Source organism: Falco naumanni, chromosome 13, assembly GCF_017639655.2.
Source record: "Falco naumanni isolate bFalNau1 chromosome 13, bFalNau1.pat, whole genome shotgun sequence".
Classification (NCBI taxonomy): domain Eukaryota; kingdom Metazoa; phylum Chordata; class Aves; order Falconiformes; family Falconidae; genus Falco; species Falco naumanni.
The window spans coordinates 11,123,230-11,130,899 of record NC_054066.1 but is presented as its reverse complement, the minus strand read 5'-3'; the positions used below and the strand labels follow the sequence as shown (position 1 = coordinate 11,130,899).

Genomic DNA, 7,670 nt, shown 5'->3' with positions numbered 1-7,670 from the left:
TGTTAGTAATGAGGTTGCTCAGGCCAGGAGGGTGGGCCACTGGAAAACAACAAGTAAAAAAAATAGGATTGATGATTTGCAGGACACCTAGGGTATTTCTTTCAGGGGGTATTACTTCCACTTTTAACCAGGAACAAGAGCTGGTAGAAAAAAAAGCGGCAGGAGCTGACAGCTTTGTGCTGATCAAAGGGACATAGCATTGAATGCCTGCTTTTGCTAGCTATTTATTAGAAAGAGAGAAGAGCTCCTTTGCCATTCTACTTGGGAGAGAAGGGATTAAAGATCAAAAAAAGAGGGGGACTACCCTGACTTCTTTGTTCAGAAAATACTTCTCTTTCTTTTCTCTCTCCCCCCCCCCCCCCCCCCCCCCCGCCCCGCTGTCCACTGTAAGACAAAAACATCCTTTTTATAGCATTGCCGCTTTGCTTTTATCAATGAGCAAAATTTCTGGTGATAAACAAATCCAGTAGCATCTTTTCCTTTTTTTAATGTAAAGGCAGCCCCCTTTGGGAAACTTACTTAACTGTCTTTTATCCTGATTAACCTAGGAAATAAAAGTTTAAATGCACTGCTGGGATTCTATTAGGATCATCAGTTCATATAGATAACAACGAAAGGTGTTAAAATGCACTTCACTGGTGCAAGTGATCTCATGTTGTAAAAATGATTATCCCCAGCAGAACAGGGAAGGATTAAGGGGCCATGTCTACATCTGGGAAACTCTGTAAGTGTTTTATTAACATTAAGACATGTATTAATCACATGCACAAAAAAGACGCATCAGGATGGTGGCAAATGGCACAGTGCATTAAACCTACTCTCTTAAGTCAGTGAAATGCGATCATCTTTATTCCTAGAATTGCAATAAAGCTATTAAGCAGTTTGAATGAAATTGGGAAAAGCCTGCTTGTATGATTCCAGATCATTGTGGATTACCTGTCACGTAAAAAGACTGTTACCAAAATAAGACACTCCCATTGCACAAAGTTTGAAGAAGTGTGAGGTATATGTCATATTTAACTCTAAATCAGTTGAATTACACTGCATAAGAGTTTGATCACAGTGGCCTAACTGCTCATTTATATTCTCATCTCTGTTAAGTGGATCAGAAAGAGAAAGTCTAACCACGTCCCATGCTTTTACTCCCTCCTCTGCTCTTTAGTTCGGGTTGCTGCTGCCTAGCACGAAGAAGAGTAAGGCCAGACACTGAAAAAAACCCAAATGCTGTTGACCAGACACGTGAATAACTCAGCAGATGAATACCATGGGATTTGACATGAGCAGCATTTTCCACGCTTTCATTCCATTTCCATTTGCAGCCCCTACATTTTGTTTCAGCTTGAGAGCAAACATGAGTATCAAAATGAAACATTGACAATTATGTGGTGATATTAAAGCAAGACTTTTTATAAGATCTATTGCCAGCATCAGGCTAGCAAAACATATGAAACGGTGGCTATCTTTGTGATCCTTTTTGATCTCCAACCTTCAGCACCACTGAAACAAAGCTAAATCCTTTAGTGAACATTAGGAATGCAACTCCTGTGAAAAAAAGTTGTCATATCTGTGCTGTAGTCTCAGTTAGGCTATGTTGACAATCACCATACTAGCGTAGCATATAGGGAAGTCTTGCTAAAAACTACTTTAGCACCATGATAGATGTGATAGTGAGACAAATTATTGACTTTATTGCTAAAAATATTATAGTTATACATGTTCAAGTCCTGTCGAGCAGTTGCCTTTCTCATTCCTGTATTAAACACTTCTCTTTCAGTGGATATTTGGAATATTGTATACGTCTATCACCACAGCAGTGACATTTGTTATTTTGCTCATCAAAATGTCACCTGCCTATCAAGATAGCTAGGATAAGTAGGCCTGGGAAACTTTGTTGAATCATGCACAGGCTTTTTGCTACCAGCAGATGTATTACAAGAGGCACTTACATTGATGTGAAATGGCAACAGAAGTCAGCTTTCCTGACAGCAAAGTTAAAAGAATTAATATTTGTCTTAAAAGGATATTTTAGTAATTGCTTCACAACATGAAGGGGATGGACAGACTATTAAACCAGTCAGTCCCTGACAATGCAGGATTGTTCTTATTGTAACTAGTGTTTGCAAAGGACTTTGAAGATGAAGAGGACCTCTGTAAATGTTAAGCATTGTGAGTACTACAGTATTTTGAGCATGTTTAGCTAGGACACTTGGCTGCCCTAAAATTCTGAAGAAAAACTTAAGTTAGGGCCTAGTAGGTAGCCAGGTGACAAAAGAGACAGGAAATAGGGATACTAGGTAAGTAGAAGGCAAATTCTAAACAGGAAGGCAAAGAAGAAATGAGAAGCCAAGCCTAGAAACATACAGTCAGGTTTTGAGAAGTGACACCATTATGGCAAATGATCAACGCTATTTCAAATATACTGTATTTCTCCACCCATCCCTGAATAGATCTTAAGTACCCTTCACCGCCTTGGAGTCAGATTGCTTGCCAAAATGTCTGTGTTACTAGTTTTGCAAGTGCTACCACTAATTGAAACCACATAATGTTGCAGATCTGAAATAAGGCAGTCGGGGCATCCCTGCTGAAAAGCTACCCAGCAGGACAAACCCTTTGTTCTCTTTTAAAATGAACTAATTCAAGGGAAATGTTGTCTAAATCATTACTTCTAAATGTATGCAAGATTTCCTCCACAACCCTCCACCACCCCCACCACCACCCCCTGCCCCCTATAATTTTCCTGGTTAGCTATCAAAGGTCTTTGCTATTCTTGTAAACTGCAAAAATAGTTTTAATATGCACACTTGTCATTTCTAGGTGTATAAATTTTGCTTTTGCAGGGATTTTACGTGGCACATATTGTGATCACCTGTGGGTAGGGTAGTTAATTAGCAAAGTCCAAGTCCTATTTCATTTCATTTATACCAGAGTAATTTGAACTAGGGAGAATGATCACAGCCACACTCAGTAATTTAACTCCCCCCTTTCAAAGCTGTTTTAGTAATTATATTTTAGTTCAATGTTTTCAGGAAGCTTTTACACCACTTGTTTTCCTGAACCATGCAAGCTCTTTCCCTTCCCAGCTCCCCTCAACCTTGGCTGTTTGTCCTTCTGGGCAGTGTTAGCTGCGTTCTTTTAAGAAATTAGAAAGGATGCAGCTGTCATTATTTTGTCAATCATAAAATCGAAGGCATGAAAAACATCTTAGGAAGGAAGGGGGTTGTCTAATCTCTATTGAGAAAACAGGTTGTTCTCCAATACTTTCAGCAGTACTTTCACTTGACATAAAAGAAAAGGGTGAAAGGTGGTCTTTTATTGTCAAGGCTTGGATTTCCAAGTGGCTCACTGGGGTATGTGTGCATAAACATCATTTGATACCTGGTCTGGAAATCCTCAAAGTCACCCTCAGCACTTTTTGGGGAAGAAGTCATTATATGATTTCATTCTGAGCATCATCTTTGTTAAAAATTTTGGTGCTATACAAATCATTTAACTACATACATTAATATCAGTGGAAGAGAGAATATGTCTGTGGCCCAGATGAGAAGTTCCAAACCAAAGCATGTTCCTTGTCACAGTGAATGGGAAAACTGGCAATAGCCTATAACTGGTAGTATGCAACTAGTTCACTTGCAGCTTGACAATGAAGGCCTTGCTCACTGTGTGCCCCTTTTAAATCAATCCTTTTGGACAGTGTCTTTGAGACTTAGGAACTTTCAGGGATATAAGGACTTACAGAATCCAATTTTTGTTTTCTCTCTGAATAGATATATATTTATAAGTTCATTGTGTTGTCAAGATTCCAGAAAGATTGTGCAGTTTTGCTGTTGAAATTTTGATTGCAAAGTACTAGACAAGTAGGTTAGCACTTGCTTTTCAGTAGTCTAAAAGAGCTGGCCTTTACTGATGCCATTACTATTCCCAGTTAACCATATTTGCATCATACATGCATTACAATTTGAAATGACATAATGTCATAAATTCCTACCAGGTTCTGTATGTTTGCTACAGTTTATACACTGAAGACCAAACTTCTAACATTTATTCATGCTGGAAAATATTTTTTATATGTATGTTTTCTTGACTAAAAATTCTTCATTAAGTACATCAAATGATTTGGTACTTATGTAAAATTTCTTCCTGACCACTGCTTATCTTGTTTGCATGTATGGAAGCACAAATTTCAACAGTTACATCACTTTTAACTTAAGCAGCTGGTGGAAGTCTAATTTTTTTTTTTTTTTGAGTCCATAGCCTTTGGAGACACTGATTTCCAGTCACTGGTTAGTCTCTGAGTAGTGGGAAACCTTTTGTGAAATATTTCAGAGGAGGAGGGAGGGTTTTCCTTTAGAATAAGAAAAGTGTCTGTGGATTTTGTTTGAAGATACAATGTATGATTAATGATTCTCTATTCACTGGAAAACAGTAACTCTCATTAAGTGAAATGGAAGTACATCAGGGTAAACTGCAGCCAAACTGAAAAAAGAGAGCTGAGCCTAGGAAATCCAAGCATCGACCCTTTTTTTTTTTTTTTTCTGGGCAGTGAAAAGCAAAGTATAGCTTGCATTAGGCTTCAGTTTCCAGTGAAGGATCCAGAAACTCTGTTGTTTTCTATTTGCTGTATAGAAGGTGGGTCTCGAGCTCTGCCAAGGGCTGCATGTAGCTTGTGTGGGCTAATGAGTGGTTATCAAAAAACAAGATTTATGACAGCAGTCAAGGAATTAATAGGCAGAATTATGAGAGCTGAGGAAGCCTTTGCAAATCCCCAAAATAGAGAGAAATCTCTGCTTGAATCATCTTCTGTTGTGAATTGGTATGGCATCTGCTGCTACAAGTCTAAAAGTGGAATGAATAGACAAAGAGTTTCAGATGTACAAGCTATGCTTAATCACCAAATAATAACAAATAAGAACTCCACAACAACCCTCTGTGAGATCACGCTCAAATTAGCTACACATTCAAGTTTTAGAGCAACAATTTCCTCACTTCTATTTATGGGAAAACTGTAGTATATATACCAGCCACAGAACTTCCTGCGTCAGATGACACAGATGATTTTCTAATTGACTCACCCTCTATATTGCTTCATGCATGGTCCCTTAGGAGCTTTTTTTTCTCTGCAGAGCTCAATGAAGCTCACTGTAAAGCTCTTCTCAAGAACACCTCCTGGCCAACTTTTGGGTGTGAATAACAAAAATATTAGCAGAACATTTCATGGTGCCTAAGAAAAATGTTTTGTCTTTGAGACTTCATGTATTAAACCTAGCTATATCTATCTGCTTGCTGTGTTTTCTTGACAAACAGGGGTAGAAGAGCTAGAGAAGAGTTTGATTTTTAGGTAGCACTTTTCATACTGACATTACCACAGTAGACATAGGCAAGTTATCAGTGTTATCAGAGGCTGTTCAGTGCACTTACTGGATAACCAGAACAGAGCAGTCAGGTTGTGGTTAATTATAACTCAAAGCACTAGACAATGAGAACTTGTTGGAGTGGGAGAGTTAGAAAAACTTGGCCATAGACTCAGGGTGTATCAATATATCCCTAACCTTTTTCCTTTCCTTCTTTCCCCTCTCACCAAGACTCCCTCTTGGTTCTTGGAACTGAGAAAGTAGCAACCCAAGTTTTACTTTTCATCTGCTCCTTAATGTGCCTTTTTCTTATTCAGCCAGGCCTAAAATATTGCACTTTGCTGCATAAAGGAATAAGTATTTTAGGAGCAGATTTCAAATGCATTAGACACCAAAAAATACAGTTAGGATCACAGCAGGATTTTTCAAAGGTGAAAGCAAAAGATACTCAGTGGGAATTTTGGGCTCATCTGCTTTTTTAGCTGCCCACAAGACTTAAAAGAAACAAAACAAAACAAAAAGAAAACTCTACTGTATTTCCTCTTGAGGGTCACTGGCCCAAAAGCCATTTCCAGAGGAGCAGTGCTGAATCATTTAGGTTAAGATGAAACTAGAATAGTAACCAGAAGCAGTGGAGCTTTTACTATTTCAGAAGAGGTACTGGGCCCATTGAAGTTTATAGGTTTACTGCAGAACAAGATGTATCTCCTGGCACTGCTGCTAGAACCCCTCCAGTACATCTTGACAAGATTGCATCTAAGGCCCCCAGATAACATTGTACTAGTGACCCACATTTACGTTCTGGGTATTAATAAAAATAAATAAGGCTCTGAAAACCTCAGACCAGCAGTAATTAGTATATTAATTCAAATAATGCTCTTTGAGTTGCTGCCTGAATTAAATCTGCCAAATAGTTCGAGATTAATTAACACCATGTTACGGGTCTATCCTGATGAAGCTATTCTATTTTGGATAGAGCTCCATCATAGCCATTGAGAAAAAGGACATTTAGATATTTACCCAACATGCGGAGCAACTGGATGCCTGACGTCATATCAGCATTGATACCTATACATAGTCAGGCATTTACTACAGAGACCTGGCCAGATATGCTGCCACTCAGAATCACCCATAGTCCAGGGATTAAAAGTTTCTCGGAAAGTACAGGGCTCAAAGAGGGTTCTCTTACAGCATGGGAGAGTGATGTGGACATTCTTGGATTTTTCATTGCTGAGAAAAAAAGAGAACTTTCTCTAATTTCTTCCATGTATAAATGATGCCTCTCTACATTTCCACTACTCTGCTTTAAACAAACACAAATATAATACAAATTGATGCCTGAAAGGGAAAGAATATGCTTTTTAGAAGACTGAGTGAAAACAAATGTCAGTTTTGGGTCAACTGAAACATCTCATTCCACCCAAACCCAATTGTTCACACAAGTCTAAATAAAAAGTGCTAGAACCAAGCCATAAAGGCTATTGCCAGAAGCAGAGCTGCATCTGTGTTACTCCATGCTCTGAGGCTACTTGGCTAGCTGGTGTTCAGTCACTAGAGAAGAAATAGGTATATTTTCAATTAACAGATATGAAAAACGTAGTATCCTTTTGCCCTTTCTGTCTTCCTTCCCCACCTCCGCTACAGGTGGCTTCCTCGTCATATGCTGTCCCACGCTCCCTCTCTGCTTTAAGCCACAATTAGCACATATTTTCATAATAAAAATAAGCCTCTCCCTCTGTCCTCCCAGCTGTGATTCCCGCCCAAATTCCCATTATGAATCAAGACAAGTATATGTGTTTAAAATAACGAAAAATATGTCTTTCTTCCCTCCCCAGCCTTGATGCCTTTTTCCACCCGTCACCTCAACTTCACTGAAATATTTCCTCGAGGGCTCCAGAGTTTCTGCAGAGCTAAAGGCACCTTGACCATCTGATTTCTGCTTCAGTGTTTTCAGAGCAACGCGTGACCAGGGCACTGGGCAATAATGTCAAGAGTCTCCGTCACACTTGTTTAAGACAGTCAGATGAAATAAGCACAAAAGAACAAGGCAAGCTGGATGGAGGCCCAAAGACAGAACAGAGGGGTGAAAGTACTGATCTTGTGAATCTACAGGAGTTTAGACTGTGGAGCTTAGCTTACTGACAAACAGACCACTACAGGAGCACTCCTGGTTTGAACATTAGCTAGCATAGAGAGTATGTAAGTATGAAGGGGAGGAAGAATATCCTAAACTGGGCAGATTTACATATATTGTGCTAGATGGATTAAAAAATATCTGCCAAGGAAACGTACCAATGCAGGAGTGCCTCTACTATTCTGGGA

The 7,670-nt window shown here is 39.1% G+C and overlaps 1 long non-coding RNA gene across 1 annotated transcript in view; it reads right to left on the bottom strand.

The window, feature by feature from the left end:
- Window positions 1-7,670, bottom strand: part of LOC121097022 — a 95,766-nt gene that overhangs the window by 76,098 nt on the left and 11,998 nt on the right. The gene's annotated exons all lie outside the window — the stretch shown is intronic.